The sequence below is a fragment of the Dromiciops gliroides genome, chromosome 3 (genome assembly GCF_019393635.1).
Source record: "Dromiciops gliroides isolate mDroGli1 chromosome 3, mDroGli1.pri, whole genome shotgun sequence".
Lineage (NCBI taxonomy): Eukaryota > Metazoa > Chordata > Mammalia > Microbiotheria > Microbiotheriidae > Dromiciops > Dromiciops gliroides.
Genome location: NC_057863.1, coordinates 26,877,690 through 26,896,043, shown reverse-complemented (window position 1 = coordinate 26,896,043; position 18,354 = coordinate 26,877,690).

The following is an 18,354-nucleotide window of genomic DNA, read 5'->3' as shown; positions in this document are numbered from 1 at the left end:
AGAGAGAGAGAGAGAGAGAGAGAGAGAGAGAGAGAAGAGAGACAATGAAAAAAGTGAGACCGTAAAAAGCAGAATTGGCCACATGGAAAAAAGCGTACAAAAATTTACTGAAGAAAACAGCTCCTAAAAAATTAGAATTAGCCAAATGGAAAAGGAAATACAAAATCTGACTGAAAAAAATAATTCCCTAAATAATTCAGAATTAGGCAACAAAATAATTAGAATTGCAAAAGTAGAATATAATGACCACACGTGACACCAAGAACAAATTTTCTTTAGAAAAACTGACTTGCAAGTACAATACTCAAGAGAAACACAAAAAGGTAAACATGAAAGATAAATTGTAAGGGAAACAATAAGTTTGAAACTTTCACATTAATATATGGGAAGATGATACTTATAAGTCCTATGAAATTTATCATTATTAGGGCTGTTAAAGGGAATAAATATAGATAGTGGACATGGGTGTGAGATGAAAATAATGGAATGATTTTGACAAAACAATTAAGGGTGGAGAAGGGGGGATGAACTAGTAGAAGGTAGAGGAAGAATGGGGAAAATTATCTGACAGTCAGGATGCACAAAGATAAGTTTGGGGAGAGATAAAAGGAGCTAATGGTCAGAAGTAAAACAGACTTGAGGAGAGAAATGGTGAAATGAGAGAAAAAAGAGAAGGATAAAGAGAAAAAATATGATGGAGGAAAATACTGTTAATAATCATAACTGTGAATGTGAAGGGGATGAACTCACCCATAAAATGGAAGCAGATAGCAGAATGGATTATAAAACAGAAACCAATACTACATTGTTGTTGTTGTCATTGTTGTTGCTGTTGTTTTTAAAAGAAATTCCTTTGAAATGGAGAGACACATACAGGTAAAAAAAAATGTGACTAAAGTAGAATTTTTTATGTTTCAGGTGAAGGTGTTTTGTTTTGGTTTTTGTGGGGCCATGAGGGTAAAGTGCCTAGCCCAGGGTCACACAACTAGTAAGTGTCAAGTACCTGAGGCTGAATTTGATCTCAGGTCCTCCTGAATCCAGGGTCAATGCTTTAACCACTGTGCTACCTAGCTACCTCCAGGCTTTGTTTGTGTTGTTTGTGGGTTTTGGTTGTGTGTTTGTTTGGTTTTTTGTTTGTATTTTTTATTTGTTTGTATTTTTTGTTTGTATTTTTTGTTTTGTTTTGTTTTTGTGTGTTTTTTTAAAGCACATATAGCATTTATGATTTCAGATAAAGCAAAAGCCAAAAATACACCTATTTTTAAAAAATAAGGGAAAAAAACTTACATTTTTCCTGACAGATCCTTAAACACATCCATAAAATGTCTTAGCATCCAAATGCTTAAAGGAAAATGTAAATGAGTTAGGAGAAGAAATAAATAGTAAAATTGTATTAGTGGAGGACCTCAACTTCGCCTCACAGAACTAGATAAATGTTACCATAAAATAAACAAGAAAGAAGTTAAGAAGTTGAATAAAATATTAAGAAAATTAGATATAATAAACCTCTGGAGAAAATTGGATGGTAATAGAAAGGAGTATACTTTTTTCCCTTAACTATACAAGGCATCTTTGAAAATTTAATGATGTATTAGGGTATAAAAAACCTGAAAATTAAATGTAGTAAAGCAGAAATATTAAAAGCATCCTTTTCAGACAATAATGCAATTAAATATTCTTACAAAGTTTATGGAAACATGGATTTTTTTAAATTTAAAACTAAAAAGTCTAATCAAAAGTAATAACTGGGTCAGTGAACAAATCATATATTTAACCCATAATTTTATTAAAGTGAATGATAACAATGACTACATACCAAAATTTGTGGGATGTAGACAAAGTAATATTTAGGGTAAAATATATGTCTCCAAATGCTTACATTAATAAAAAATACAAAAAATTGAATAAATGAATTGGGCATGCAATTAAAAATAGAATAATAACAAATTGAAAATCTGCAATTAAATATCAAATTTGAAATCCCAAAAATCAAAGGAAAGATTAATAAATTAAAGGCAAAAAATGATTAATCTAATAAAACCAGGAGCTTGTTTTATGATGGGAAAATAAATAGATAAGACATTTTAAATTTAATTAAAAATAAGAAAGAAGGAAACCAGATTACAAGTATAAAAAAGAAACTGATGGATTCACCACCAAAGAAGTGACTAAATAATCATTAGGAGCTATTTTCCCCATTATACACCAATAAATCTGACAATCTAAGTGAAATAGATGAATTAATTGGCAAGATTAGCAGAAAAGTATATAGAATATTTAGGTAACCCTATATTAGAAATATAAATTGAACAAGCCAGTGATTAGCTCCGTAAGAAAAAATCCCCAGATGGAGTCACAAATGAATTGTACTAAACATTTAAAGAAAAAATAAATCTAACACTATATAATGTTTTTTTTTTTTTAATTGGCCAAAGCCTACAAAATTCTTCTTATAATACAAATATGGGTGCTGATACCTAAATTTGGAAGAGAAAAAACAGATCAATTTCCCTAAAGTATATTGATGCATTTTTTAAAAAAATTAAATATTTCCATGGAGATTAAAACAATATGTCACAAATTAGTAACCATGAAATTAATTTGGTACTGGTTCATGTTAAGGGCTAAAATTCTAGCTAAACTTTCTAAAATATCTAATGAGTGGTCGCCAATAAATTATAAGCTTTAGCAAGAGTTAGACTTTTAAGCATTTATTAATTAGAATAAGAATTTGGTAAAGAGAGAGAAAGGCCTAGATTCCTATCTATTAAAGGGAGAGCACATTTCTAGCTCCGCTCTCCACCAGAGTCCAAAGGAAAGAGAGCCAGACAGAGCACTAGTCTCTTCCTTCTTCCTCCCACTACCCAACATCACTTCCTGATGCCAAAGAAAAACTCCTGGTCTTGCCCTCAAAGACCTTCGCTTCATGGGCGGAACTCTTCTACAGTAAGTCTCCAGCAGGTAGTGTCATTCCAATCGTTACATTCAGAAATAGATTGGTGGATCCATGGAATATATTAAGTGTAGAATAGACAGTAGTAAATAGCCATAGTAAGCTAGAGTTTGGTAAACCCAAAGATGCAAAATTTTGGGTAAAAACCTCAACATTTGACAAAAATTGCAAGTAAAACTGAAATCAGTTTCAAAAAAAGTAGGCAAAGGTGAACATTACACAAACTATACCAGTATAAAGTCAAAATAAATAAATCATTCAGCCATAAAGAGAGATATCACAAGTAAATTAGGGAAGCATGGAAAAAATGTACTTTTTGAATCTCTGGATAAAGGGAAGAGTTTATGACTAATCAAGAAATAGAGGGGATGACAGGAAGTAAAATGGATAATTTTGATTACATGAAATTAAAAAGCTTTTGTACAAACAAAACTAATAACAAAACAAATTCAGGCAAAATTAAAAGAAAACAGGAATTACAGCAAGTGTCTCTAATAATGGCCTCATTTTAAAAAATATATAGGGAACTGAGACAAATTTGTAAACACAAGTCATTCTTTGGTTGATAAATGGTCAAAGGGTATGAACAGGCAGTATTTATAAAAAGAAATCAAAGCCATCAATAGTAATATAAAAAATGCTCCAAATCACTACTGATTAGAGAATATAAATTATTACGACTCTGAGATATATCATCTCACACTTAACAAGTTCAATAACATGACAGAATGGTGGAGGGAATGTGAAAATAAAATTGGGACACTAATGGACTATTTGCAGACTAGCCCATCCCTTTTGGGGAACAATTTGGATATATTTCCAATGGCATATAAAACTGTGCATACTCTTTAACCAAGCAATAGCACTAATAGATTTATATCTCAAAGAAATCAAAGAAAAGGGATAAGGAGCCACTTTTACAAAACCAAAACAAAACAAAACAAAAAACCAAAAACCCAAAACATTTATAGCAGTTCTTTTTGTGTTCTCAAAGAATTGGAAATTGAGGGGATACCAATCAATTAGGAATAGCTGAACAATTTGTGGTTATTATTATGATGGAGTACTATAGTTTCATTACACATGATGAGCAGGATGTTTTCAGAAAAAAATGGAAAAATCATATGAATTGATACAAAATGATATCAGCAAACCAGGAGAATCTTCTATACAGTAATTGTAATATTGTAAAGGTAATCAACTGTGAAAGACTTCAGTTCTGTGGTCAAGACAATGGTACAAAATATATCCAAAGTATCTTCAGAGAGGGAACTGATATACTTTTAATGTAAATTGAAACATACCTTTATTTTCACTATTTTTGTATGTGATTTCTTTGCAACATTGCTTATATGGAAGTATGTTTTACATGATTTCAGAAGGGTAATAAATATCAAATTATTGCCTTCTCAAAAAAAAAGTTTGGTTGTAGGAGAGGGGGAGAATTTGGAATTCAATTTTTTAAAATGATTGTTAAATATTTTTACACATAATTGTTTAGCGTTAATGAAATAAAATGTACAAAAAAGAAAGATTGGATTTTATTATTAATTATTAATTGATTTGAAAGATATTTTCCCCTAGTCCTACTATAAAGTTAATTGTTAAAAAAAAAAGAAAAGCCATATATATTTTCATTAATCCTGGATCCATGGAAAACATTTCAATGACACTGCCTAAGTAAGATCTGTGGCTTCTCTTCCAGATCTTTGCTACTATGAGCTACAATTTAGCTAAATAAACTTCTAGAGTTGGTTAAGAGGAGTGATTTTTCAGTTCTACTCTGTTGGTATAAAAAGGCCTTGGCATTCTGTAGAAATAGAATATCACAAATAATTGTGGAACTTAGCTGAGAATTGGGTCATGCTCTGAAAAAAAAAAACCAAAGCAAAATGTTGACAAGTTAATATTTCTTTGGGGATCCTGATTAGGACTGTTTTTGAGGACTTTTCTTCAAATCGACCCCTTATTGCTATTGTCTTCTTTTTTTCTCCCTTCATTTAAAAATTATCTAGTATCCTGCTCATATTACTATGACTTCAAAGGAACCAGACTTTGGAGTCAAACTACCTGGAATTTTTATCCTGTTTCTAACATTAATGACCTTGGTGACCAGGTCAAGTAATTTAACTTTCCTTGCTCTTAATTTCTTATCAGTATATTAAGGGGATTGGGCTACCTGGCCCATGGTTCATTCCAACTCTAAAGCTATAATTCTGGGTTTTCATCCAATTATAGATGTATGATTCAATCATTAAGGCTAGCTTGTTTAGGACCATCTATATTTTAAGTTTCATGGTTAATTGTGGAATTGAAGACTATCAGAATCATATAACTTTCCAATGTGCAAGAGACCCTAGTGACATTGGTCTAACTCAAGCTCAAAAAAGAATGCCAAATACAGAATATCCGAATCCCATAAACATTTTGAGGGAGGAAGAATCCACCACTTCCTAAAACAAGTCATTCCTCTTTTGAAAAGCCATATTTGTTAAGACATTTTCACTTGGCTCCAGACATTTTTACCAAGCTCAAGTTTTCCTCTTGACAACTTTCTCCCATTGCTCCTAGTTCTGAACAATAGTAATAAATGGAATGATTCTATTCCTTTTTCCAAAGAATAGCCTTTCAAAGCTAGCTTGAAGGGGACCATAATGACCCCATTAAGTCTTTTCTCTTCCAGCTAAATTTCTTTAGTGCCTTCAACCCATCCCCACTGGCCATAATCTTGAGGCCCTTCCCCATATTAGAGAATCTCCTCTGGATGCTTTACAGCCTATTCATGGTTGTCCTAAATTGTAATTCACAGAAATGAACAAAGTATTACAGATACAATCTGATTAGGGCAGAACACATACCTATTGCTAGTTGTGTAATAATTTATCACTGTCATACATAAACTCAGCTGAGTGTTACCTAATTCATACTTGAACTATAATAAAGAAAATTGGATTGCTTCTAAATTAAGTTTGGAACAAATAAACCTACATAATTTTGGTCTTAAAAGATATGCTTTGGGGGCAGCTAGATGGCACAGTGGATAAAGCACCGGCCCTGGATTCAGGAGTACCTGAGTTCAAATCTGGCCTCAGACACTTGACACTTACTAGCTGTGTGACCTTCGGCAAGTCACTTAACCCCCATTGTCCCACAAAATTAAAAAAAAAAAGATATGCTTTAGAATTTTTTTTAGTTCCCTTCCTATGAGGTCTTTCTCTGCATGCATTTCAATAAAACTTGTTTCCATTATATCATATTTTTCCTAATTCTATGTCTATTATGTAACTAAATTAAAGTCATTAAGATACGACTATAATTTTTTTAAAGATGGAAGTGAAATTTATTTTTAATAGAAAATAAAATTGTATTTGTTTATGTCTGTGCATGTTTGGGCATATGGGGGAAGGTATCTAGATTTATGACTTCATCAGTACAGGGATTTCCACCTCAGGAAATTTTGTACCAATGCTGATCTGCAAATTTACTATAAGTTTCAAGATTTATAGTGTGCCTAAGGGACTGCTGTGGGGAGTGGGGTTAGTTACTTGATCATGCAGCCTCAATATTTTCAAGGTAAGGCTTAAGACAAGGTCTTTCTGACTCCAAGCTGGCTTCTCTCAACTAAACCATGCTGTCTCTTGAATTCTTTCCTTCTTATTTCAAGTTTGACTAAGACATTTGCATTTATATAAATGACATGCTCCTCAAAGAATAATAATTTTCCCAAAGGACACAAAGAAGTAAAACAAGTTGAAATCACTTTAAAATATATGACAAATACACAGACTACAAAAAATGTCTTAGGTTATATTGATCATCTCTTCTACTTTATATAATGGTCTTTTGTCATGGCTACCTTCTACAGGATTACAACAGATATCATTCATCATCTTCTTATTCAGGGGTGGGGGGGGAGGGTACTGAATTCAACTTTTAAAAATAAATTTATTGTTTATTTTTAATATTCATTTTTTAAAATTGAGTTCAATTTGCCTTGCTCTTTCCAGTCCCTCTCCTTCTATGGCATTTAAAATCTAAGGTGTGGTCACCTTGTTTCTACCCCCAGTTTTGGGGGAAAGAACTAGCTAAGGTTTACTTATAAGCTAGAAATGTCAGCACCAGTTTTTGGCATTAAGCATTTATTAAAGATTAAAGAGAACACATGGAGTACAGAAAGTAAAGCAAGAAAAGCCTATCTCCTTTCCTCTCTCTCTGCCACCAACCTGAAGACCTGGATGAAAAAGACAGATACAGGGAGCCAGTCTCACCTCCTATATCCTGTCCCCCTCCCCCAGAATGGGAGGTCCTTCAAACAGATTCAGTGAGGGTGGTCTCATGGTGATGTCATATTCCACAGCCTCTGAGAATGACACCCTATTCAGGGCCAGCCAGGTGTGCTCTCCATTTAATCAACCTTAAGTAGGTTCTCAGTCAGTCTATCAGTCAGTCTCACCCAATTCAATCAATTCCAAATCAATCTTCAGGTGGTGCCCATGGGTGTCTACCAAATCCCATTATTTCCTCATACTACTCATTGAGAAAGGCAGCAATATGACATAAATAACAAATGTGAAATCATTCAAAATATATTTACATATTATTCATGTTGCAAAAAAAAGCAAGAAAAATACAACAAAAAATTGATCTTCCCTCAGAGTTCATCACTTCTCTCCATATATTTTAACAATCAAACCCCCTAAGAATCGTATTATAAGGACCATACTACAGATAAATTCATCCAATGAAGTGCACTTTTGAGAGATAATTTTAATAATAAATTATTTGATTTGAACATAAATTAGTGATTGAATAGGTATTTTAGTTTAGGGGTTCTAAACGTAGAGTCCATTGAATCTTTGCAAGTGGCATTTTAATAGATTTTAGGGTTCTGTGACGTTTTTATTACATCTAACTAAAATTTAGCATTTTCTTTAAATGGTTTAAAAAATTATTCTTAGAAAAGTTCCATATCCCTCACCAGATGGCAAGTGACAGGCCTTTCTATTCTCCAGTATCTCTTAAAGTCTATCCAAGTTCATGTTCATGGTCTCCATGACACTATTAATCCCATCCTCTGCTCTTCCCTTCTTCTTTTGTCTTCATTTTTTACATCGGTCTTTTCCAGTGAGTCATATATTTTCATTATGTGGCCAAAATAAGTAAACTTCAATTTTAATATTTGACTTTCCAGTTAATAGCCTAAATTAATTTATTTAAGTATTGACTGATTTGATCTCTTTGCAATCTGAAGAACTCTTAAAAGTTTTCTCTAGTCCCAGAATTCAAAGGCATCAATTCTGGGGCACTCAACTTTTCTTATATTGCAAATCTCACAGCCAAATATTGCTACAGTAAAAACCATAGCCTTGAATATACATGGATATTTGTCAGCAAGGTGATATCTCTGCTTTTTAGTACATTGTCCAGATTTGCCATAGCTTTCCTTTCAAGGAGCAAGTATCTTTTAATTTCTCAGATAGTGTGATCTTTGAACCTAAGAATGTAAAAACAGATACTGCTTCTTTTTCTTTTCCCTCAATTTTCCAAGAAATGACAGGACCAGTTGTCAAGATCCTAGTTTTCTTGAACTTAAACTTCAATCAAGTTTTTCTACTCTCCTCTTTCACCCTCATCAAGAGGATTCTTAATTCCTCTTCACTTTCTACCATCAAAATAGTTTTATCAACATATTTGAGATTGTTGATATTTCTCCTGGCAATCAAAATCCAAATTTTTTTCCTTTCAAAAATGTTTTATTTGCAATTTGTTAAAGAAAACAACCATTTCCATAACATAGTATAATTTAAAAAGATGATTGCACAAGAAACTGCAACTCTATTATGCACAACTACTTGCTATTTTATTAAATATATAATAAAGTTACCATGTAAATTTCTTTTTCCCCCCTCCCCTAACATTATACATGGCCACCATTAGACACAAATGTGTGTATGTATAATCACTCTATATATACTCCTATTTATTAGTTCTTTCTCTTGATGCAGATAGCTTCCTCCTATTTTCTTTGTAATTAATGTAGGTATTTATGATAGTCAAAATGACTTATGTGTTCAAAGTCATTTTTTTTGTGTGTGGGGCAATGGGGATTAAGTGACTTGCCCAGGGTCACACAGCTAGTAAGTGTCAAGTGTATGAGGCCAGATTTGAATTTAGGTCCTCCTGAATCCAGGGCTGGTGCTTTATCCACTGTGCCACCTACCTGCCCCCTCAAAGTCATTCTTAAAACAATATTGCTGTTATTGTAGACAATGTTCTCTTGGTTTTACTCATTTTATTCTTCATTATTTCATGCATGTTAATCTATGTTTTTTTTTCTAATTTCAAGCTCATCATTTCTTATAGCACAGTACTTTTCTTTCAGAATTATATACTACAACTTTTTCAGCCATTCACCAATTGACAGGCATCCCTGAAATTTCCAATTATTTGCCATCTTAAATAGAGCTACTATAAATATTTTAGAACATTTCTGTTATTTTCTTTTCCCACTAATCATCTTTGGAAATAGATCTAATAGTGGCACTGTGGATCAAAGGATATATGTAATTTAATTACCTTTTGGGTCTAATTCCAAATTGCTCTCCAAAATGCCTAGATCAATTGGAAGTTCTACCATGAATTAATGTTTCATTTTATTATATCCCCTCCAACATTTCTTGCTTTCCCCTTCAATTGTTTTAGCCAGACTGATGGGAATCAATTGATATATCAATGTGCTTTTATTTGCATTTCTCTAATCAATAATGATTTGGGGCATTTTTTATAGGAAAATAAATTCTTTTGATTTCTTCTTCAGACAACTGCCTGTTCATATTCTTTGACTATTTATCAATTTACCCAAACTTTTGATCTGTCCATCTGGCATTTCACATAATACATACTACATATGTGTTAAATAATTAAGGTTACAACATACAACTTTATCATACTTCTTTTAAAATCTTAAACCAATCATTTGTTTCAAGTTTGGTTCTAACGGGTGATTTTTGACCTGCATATAGACTTCTCAGGAGACAAATGACTTGATCTGGTACTCCTGTCTCTTTGAGGACTTGTCACATTTAGTTGTGATCCACACAAAGATTTTAGTGCAGTTAATGAAGCAGAAGTAGATTTAGTTTTTATTTTCTTTGTTGCTGTTGTTGTTTTTTTTGGGGGGTGATTGTTGTTGTTTTCTTGAACTCCCTTGCTTTCTTCATAATCCATCAAATGTTTGCAATTAGTTTCTAGTTCCTCTGTTTTTTTTTTTTCAAATTCCAGCTTATTCTTCTTGCACTTCTTGGATCACATATTACTGAAGATTAGCTTGTGGGATCTTAAAAATTATCTTGCTGGCAAGTAAAATGAGCATGATTTTTTGGTAATTTTATCATTCCTTGGCATGGTCTTTCTTTAGGATTGGGACATAAACTGATCTTTTCCAATCCAATGGCTACTGTAGGGTTTTTCAAATTTACTGGCACATTGAGTGCAGTAATTTGACAGCATTATACTTCAGGATGCTAAATAGCATACCGGCAATTCCATCACCTCCACTAGCTTTATTGTTAGCAATGCTTCCTAAGGCCCTGTTGACTTCATTTTTAAAGAAGTGTGGCTTGGGGGTGGCTAGGTGGCGCAGTGGATAAAGCACCGGCCCTGGATTCAGGAGTACCTGAGTTCAAATACGGTCTCAGACACTTGACACTTACTAGCTGTGTGACCCTGGGCAAGTCACTTAACCCCCATTGCCCCGCAAAAAAAAAAAAAAAAAAAAAGAAGTGTGGCTCTAGATTAGTAACAACATTATTGTAGTTATTGGTGATATTAAGATTTTCATATAGTTCTTTTGTGTGTTTTGCTACCTCTTTTAAATCTCTTCTGCTTTAATTAAACCCCTACCATTTTTGCTTTATGATGTCCATTTTTGCATGAAATGTTCCCTTGATAGCTCTAATTTTCTTGAATAGATCTCTTCTTTCCTGTTCTATTGTTTTCTTCTCTCTTTGTGTCATTCATTTTAGAAAGCTTTCTTATCTCTCCTTGCTATTCTCTGGAGTTTTGAATTCAGTTGTATATATCTGTCCCTGTCTCCTTTACCTTTCACTTTTCTACTTTCCTCAGCTATTTTTAAAGCCTTATAAGACAACCATTTTGCTTTCTTCTTTTTGTTTTTCCCTTTGGAATGTTCTTTTTGTTGCTGCCTCATGTATAATATTGTGAACCTCTGTCCATTGTTCTTCAGGCATGCTGTCTAACAGATGTAATCCTTTAAAACTATCAGCTCCACTTCATATTCACAAGGAATTTTATTGAGGTCATACTTAAATGGTCTGATTGTTTTCCCTACTTTCTTCAATTTAAGTCTGAATTTGGTAATAAGTAGCTCATGATCTGAGCCCTAGTAAGTTCCAGGTCCTGTTTTAATTAATTGTAGAGAGCTTCTCTACTTTTGGCTGCAAATTATAAGAAGTCTTATATTGACTTACCGACTTATTTTGACTGTTGTAAATTTTTGAGTTTAGCTATTATGAGTGAATTATCTTAAGAAAACTCTATTAGTCTCTGTTCCAATTTATTTTGTACTTCAAGGACAAACTTTCTTGTTATTCCAATTAGCTTTTGATTTTCTACTTTTTCTTTCCAATCAACTATAATGAATATGACATTATTTTTGGTTTTATTTCTGGAATATGTTGTAGGTCTTCAAAGAACTGAGTAACTTGGGCTTCTTTTTCATCAGTGATTGGAACAAAGACAAAACTAATGATTAGGATATTTATCTTATTAATTGCAATTTCTATCTAATTATAATACCACAAATATATTTCTAATTGTACAACTGAATTTGTTTTTATATGTATACTTTATAGAACATGTCCTTCCTGAGATCTAAAAGGCAATAAAGAAATGGAATGTGAGTATAGGTAGGCTCTAGCAATTACTTGTGAACAGGTGTTAGAAAAAATATTCCAGGAAATGAAGAATTGGAAAAGAATTTGAGTTGGCTATTCAACTAGAGGATGAGATGAGTGAAGGAACTCAAGTATCTTACCAATTGCCAACATGTGTTTTTGTTTTTGTTTTCTAAATAAAGAAATCTCTAAGCCTATGAGTACTCAGAGTAGATAAGTTTAGGTAGGATTCGAATAGGACAGGGAAGACAAATGAACAGGAAGAGAAGGTATGGATGGGTTTTCCTCTTCACATAGGAGGGAATAACCAAATGATGACATTCTACTTTCTTAGAAAGAATTATGTAAGGAAACATCTCTCATGGATAATATATTTAAGGGTACATTTAATCTGAGAAGTAATAAGTACAGAGGTATATGCACTATACTATTAGAAAAGATTTACTAGATCATAATATATTTGTGGCACTTATTCTGATGAATAAGCTGACTGCAAATTGAAGGGGGGGGAAATTATCAGGTATTTAATCATTAGAGGAATGATTACCTACTATGAAGACTCAGGCTAAATACTGCACATACAAAGTAAAAAGCTTTAAGCAAGCATTTCATTTTATCTAAAAGTTGGGTATGCAGTTTATAATTGCTGTGTGTGTCAATTTAGTAGTTTTTACTTTAGGAGAAATTTGGTTTAATGGGTTTTATTTAGGGAGACTTACTAAGAAAGGAAAGACCAGATTTGTATATAATACTACCCAGAATTCCACACAGTAACAATTAGATAATGAATATGCTGATTAGGAATAATTTTTGAGACTATCTCACCAAATTAGATCATCAGAATTCCCCATGTAGTCACAGAATTCTTCTTCCATGATCTCCTATAGCAATAATCTATGTTAGTTTGAATATGTGGTCACTTCAATGTTCAAGAAATAACAGCAGCATGGTAGAGGGGATAGATAACTGGCCTTAGAGACCAGAAGACAAGTTGTCAAGTATTTTATCTGATAACTACTGTTTCTGTAACCTTGGACAAATAACAGCATTTCAAGACTTCATGGGATTCTTTAAGGATATGAATTGCAGAATAGCCATGGATTAATCATGAAATCCATAGAATGTTTATTATGTATTTACACTTTTTTAGGTATCGCTCTATGTGATGTAGGTATAAAAGAAGACTAAAAAGAGTCCCTGGCTTCAAGGAGCTTACATTTTAAAGGGAGATACAATGGGTGTATGAGTATGTATAGGTTTATGAGCAGCTAAAATTAACCTCAGCTGCCTTGAAAGGCTCCCTGCACCCTCCACCCCCACCCCCCGCCATGCAAGCCTCCTGTGCCACATCCCAGGCTCCTCTGCTCAGCAGGGATGTGCACTAAAAACCTCAGGAATGCCCCAGCTTCTTCCACCAAGCCCCACCCTTGAACTCCACCTCCCTGTGCATGTTAAAAGAAGGTTGGTCAGGAGGAAGAGTGAAGAAGACAGTGAAAGTGAAAGGGAGGACTGAGAAAAGAGCAGCTTTAGTAAGAGGGGAGTGGCTGACAGTAAAAGGGCCAGCCCAGGGAAGGAGAAGAGGCTCCAGGGTGTGAGTGCAGGTGGTAGAGCCACAGGTTGGCCAGATACAGGCGAGAGATATGCAGGCGGCAGGGAGAAATTTCAAATGCAGTCAGGTCATATTTTACTTTTGTTATCCTACTTCCCTTCTACATTTGTCTTTAAGTTTATCCATATAAATAAACCCTGATTTGTTTATTTAAAAAAAGGCTTTTGCTCATCAGTCTGGGAGAAGCAGTTGTGGGAATTTATAAATGACCCATACTAAATTAAAGGCAATCAGATAGCCAGCCAGAAGTTCATACATTAGGGCCCAGCTAAAATAATTATTACATTGATTGGTGACTACAAAGGGACTTACAGGCCAGATATAAATTTTTAGCCAGTTATAAATTTTTGAGTTTAGGAGTTATAGTTAAGTTATTTTTTTACAGGTGTGTATATATATGCGTATATGTATATGTATGTGTATGTGCACATATATGTACTTATTTATAGGCATATACATGTGTATCTATTTACATTAATGTATGTAGATAGGTACACATATATGAATATATATATAGATATGAATATGCATAAATAAAATACATGGATATGAGTTAAGCTTAGAAGGGAAGACATTACTAGCTTATGTTGGGGATGTTGGTATAGGCAAAGTCTCTTATGGAATGTGACCTTTAGGCTGAGTTTTAAAGGAAGCCAGGGAAAGTAATAGCTAGAGATAGGGAGGGAGGGCATTCAAATCATGAGGGGTATCCAATATATAAAGGCATAGATCCTGAGGGAACAACTAACTGGAGAGATGACTATCAAGTAGTTCAATATGGCTAGACCTTAGATTATATGTTGGAGAGTAATGAATAAAAAACATGTATAGATAAGAAGAGGTCAGGTCAGTTTCTAAAAAACTTTAAAAGCTAAACAGGATTTTCTATTTGATCCTAGAGATAGAAGGGAGTTTCTGGAGATTATTGAGTAATGGACTGGTATCATCAGACTTAGATGTCAGGAAAATCACTTTGGCAGCAGTGTGGTGGCTGGATTAGAGTGGGCAAAGACTCGAGGAAGGAAAATCAATTAGAAGGCTATTGAAATAGTCTAACTGGGAGACAATGAGGGTAGCATGATGACGACAACTTTATAAGAAGAGACAGGATAGATTGTATGGATCTAGAAACAAGAGGATTTGACAACTGATTAGATATTTGGGTAAGTGAGGGTGAGACTTCAGGGATTCTACAAAGTTGCAAAGCCAAGCAAAATGATAGTCTTGGCATAGCTTGAGGGAAAATTGAAAGATGAATAGTTTTGAGGAGAAAAACAATGAATTATTTTTTGTATATGTACTTGAGATAAATACAGGACATCAAGTTGAAACTACCCAACAGGCAGGTTGTGATATGATGGCAGCTTAGGAGAAAGATTAGTAATGCATATAGAGTTCTAAGCTACTTCTGCACAAAGATGTAATTGAACCTGTGTAAATGATGAGAACTCTGAGAGTGTACCTACAGAAAAGAGTCCAGGACAATGTCTTGAGGTAAATTCGGAGGTGTATATGTATGTGTATGTGTATGTGTATGTGTATGTGTATGTGTATGTGTATGTGTATAATGTGTTTATATATGTGTGTGTGTACACACACACACACATACATATATTTAGGAAAAAGCTCTCAGATTTGGGAGTCAACAAAGCATTAGTAACTTTGGAGAGTGCAGTTCAGTTGAATGATGAGATTGAAAAGCAGATTTCAGAGGGTTTAGGAGAGATTGTGAAGAGAGCCTAGTCAACACAAAGTAAGATAGTAGGTGGCTTCTTCCAAGAGCTTGGCTAAGGAGAGGTAGTGTAGGGTAATACTTTATGGAGTTTGTTGGATCTAGAGAGAACTTTTATTTTATTTCAGGAATTGGAAAGATTTCCTCATGTTTTTATTGTGCTAGAAGGAACCGGCACATATGGAGTTAATAAAGATTAAAAAGAGATGAGGCCTGGGCGGGGCCAAGATGTCAGAGAGGAATCAGCAAGCTGCCTGAGTTCTCCTTCTGTTCCCTCAAAAAGGACATTAAATCAAGCCTCTGGATGGATTCTAAAACTACAGAATCTGCAAAGAGACAGAGAGACACAGTCTTCCAACCAGAGTTAATTTAGAAGACTTGAAGAAAAGGTCAGTATGACTCGGGCAAAAGGGAGGCACAGTGGAGGGCAGCAGCCCAGCCCTGAGGGGGTCGGGGCAAGTCAGCAGGAAGCTGCGGGCCACAGCCAAATAACTGAGGCCCGTGGACCCTGGCTCAAAAATCTGGTGGCCCAGTAGAACAGTGGAAAAACCTACCTGCACCAGCCAAGAGGACAAGTTGCCAGCTGTAGGGCCACAAACAGGACAGGCGTGACTAGGCCCACTGATCCCAGCACACTCAGACAGGAAGTGCAGGGGGGGGCAGGGAACTGCACACACTCTCAGTGTAAAAAGCTGGTGAAACAGCACCTAGATCCCTGCACAAGAAGCCCAAAACAGGGACCCTGGTGCTAGCAGAACAGACCTCAACTTAAAAAATAAATACATAAGCTGCAATAATGAGTAAGAAGCAAAAAAGAGCTCTCTCCATTGAGAACTTCTTTATCAATAGGGAAAAAGCAAATACAAACTCCGATGAGGACAATACCCTCAAATGGCCTACATGTGAAGCCTCACGAGGGAAGGTAAATTAGTCTCAAGAACAAAAAGCCTTCCTGGAAGAGCCCAAAAAGGATTTTAAAAATCAATTGAGAGAGGTAGAAGAAAAAATGGGGAGAGAAATGAAAGCAAAACAAGAAAACTATGAAAAAAGAATCAGCAGCTTGGAAAAGGAAGCACAAAGATTGACTGCAGATAACAATTCCTGAAAAAATTCATCTGGCCAAATGGAAAAAAAGGTGCATAATCTCATTGAAGCAAACAATGCCTTAAAAAGTTCATTTGGCCAAATGGAAAAAAAAAGTTCATAATCTCATTGAATAAAAATGCCTTAAAAATTAAAATTGGACAGTTGGAAGATAAGGAATCCATGAGACATCAGAAATCAGTCAAGCAGAATAAAAAGAATGAAAAAATAGAAGAAAATGTGAAATACTTCATTGGAAAGACAACTGATCTGGAAAACAGATCCAGGAGAGATAATTTGAGAATCATTGGACTGCCTGAAAGCCATGACCAGAAAAAGAATCTAGACACCAAATTTCAGGAAATTATTAAGGAGAACTTCCCTGATATCATAGAATCAGAGGATAAAAACATCATTGAAAGAATTCACCAATCATTACCTGAAAGAGACCCCAAAATGAAAACTCAAAGGAATATTGTAGCCAAATTCCAGAATTATCAGGTGAAGGAGAAAATACTCCAAGCAGCCAGAAAGAAGCAATTTAAATATCATGGGGCCACAGTCAGGATTGCTCAGGACCGGGTGGCTTCAACATTAAAGGACCCCAAGGCTTGGAATATGATATTCCGGGAGGCAAAGGAGCTTGGATTGTAGCCAATAATCTATAACCCAGCAAAAATGAGCATTCTCTTTCTGGGGAAAAGATGGACATTCAATAACATTGGGGACTTTCAATGTTTCCTGATGAAAAGACCAGAACTGAATAGAAAATTCGATCTTAAAATGCAAGACTCAAGAGAAATTTAAAAAGGTAAATAGAGGGGGAAAAAAGTTATTCAATTAGGTTAAACTGTTTATATCCCTACACAGGAAGATAATAATCATAACTCTTAAGAACTGTAAATGTATTTGGGCAGAGAGAAGGACTTTACACAGAGGGCATAAATATAAATTGTCTTTGATATGATGATACAAAGAAAATTAAGGGGTTAAAAAGGAAGTCTATGGACAGGAGAGGAAAGGGGAAGTGGAATGGGGTGAATTATATCATATGAAGAGATGAAAAAAAACCTTTTACAATAGAGAGAAAGAAAGGATGGGTGAACAGTGTTTCAACTCTACTCTCATTAGGTTTGATTCAAAGAGGGAATAATATATATGTTCATTGGGATAAAGAAACTTAGCTCATTCTTTAGGGAAGCAAAAGGGGAAGGGAAAGGGGGGACTGATAGAAAGGGGGAACAAAAGCAAGGGAGAAAAGGATAAAGAAAAGAGAGGGGGGTGATAAAAAGGGAGGGCAGATTGGGGGAGGCAGGCGTAAGAAGTAAAATATCGGTGAGGAGGAATAGGGTTAAAAAAGGGGGAAAAAGTACAAAGGGGATAAATAGAATGGAGGGGAATAGACAGTTAGTAACTGTGAATGTGAATGGGATGAACTCTCCTATAAAACTAAAGTGAATTGCAGAGTGGATTAAAAACCAGAATCCTACAATATGCTGTTTACAAGAAACACATTTGAAACAGAGAGATACACACAGAGTAAAGGTAAAAGGCTGGAGCAGAATATATTATGCTTCAGCTGAAGTAAAAAAAAAAAGCAGGGGTAGCAATCCTGATCTCAGACAAAGTGCAGGCAAAAATAGATCTCATTAAAAGACATAAGGAAGGAAACTACATCTTGATAAAAGGTACTATAGAGAATGAAGTAATATCAATATTAAATATGTATGTGCCAAGTGTTATAGCATCCAAATTCTTAGAGGAGAAGTTAAAGGAGTTACAAGAGGAATTAGACAGTAATACTACACTAGTGGGGGATCTGAATCTCTCCCTCTCAGAATTAAATAAATCTATCTGAAAAATAAATAAGAAAGAAGTAAAAGAGGTGAATACATTACTAGAAAAGTTGGACATGATAGATGTCTGGAGAAAATTGAATGGGGATAGAAAGGAATATCCCTGTTTCTCAGCAGTACATGGTACATTTTCAAAAATTGACCATGTTATTAGGGCACAAAAACATCATAGTCAAATGTAGAAAGGCAGAAATAGTAAATGCTTC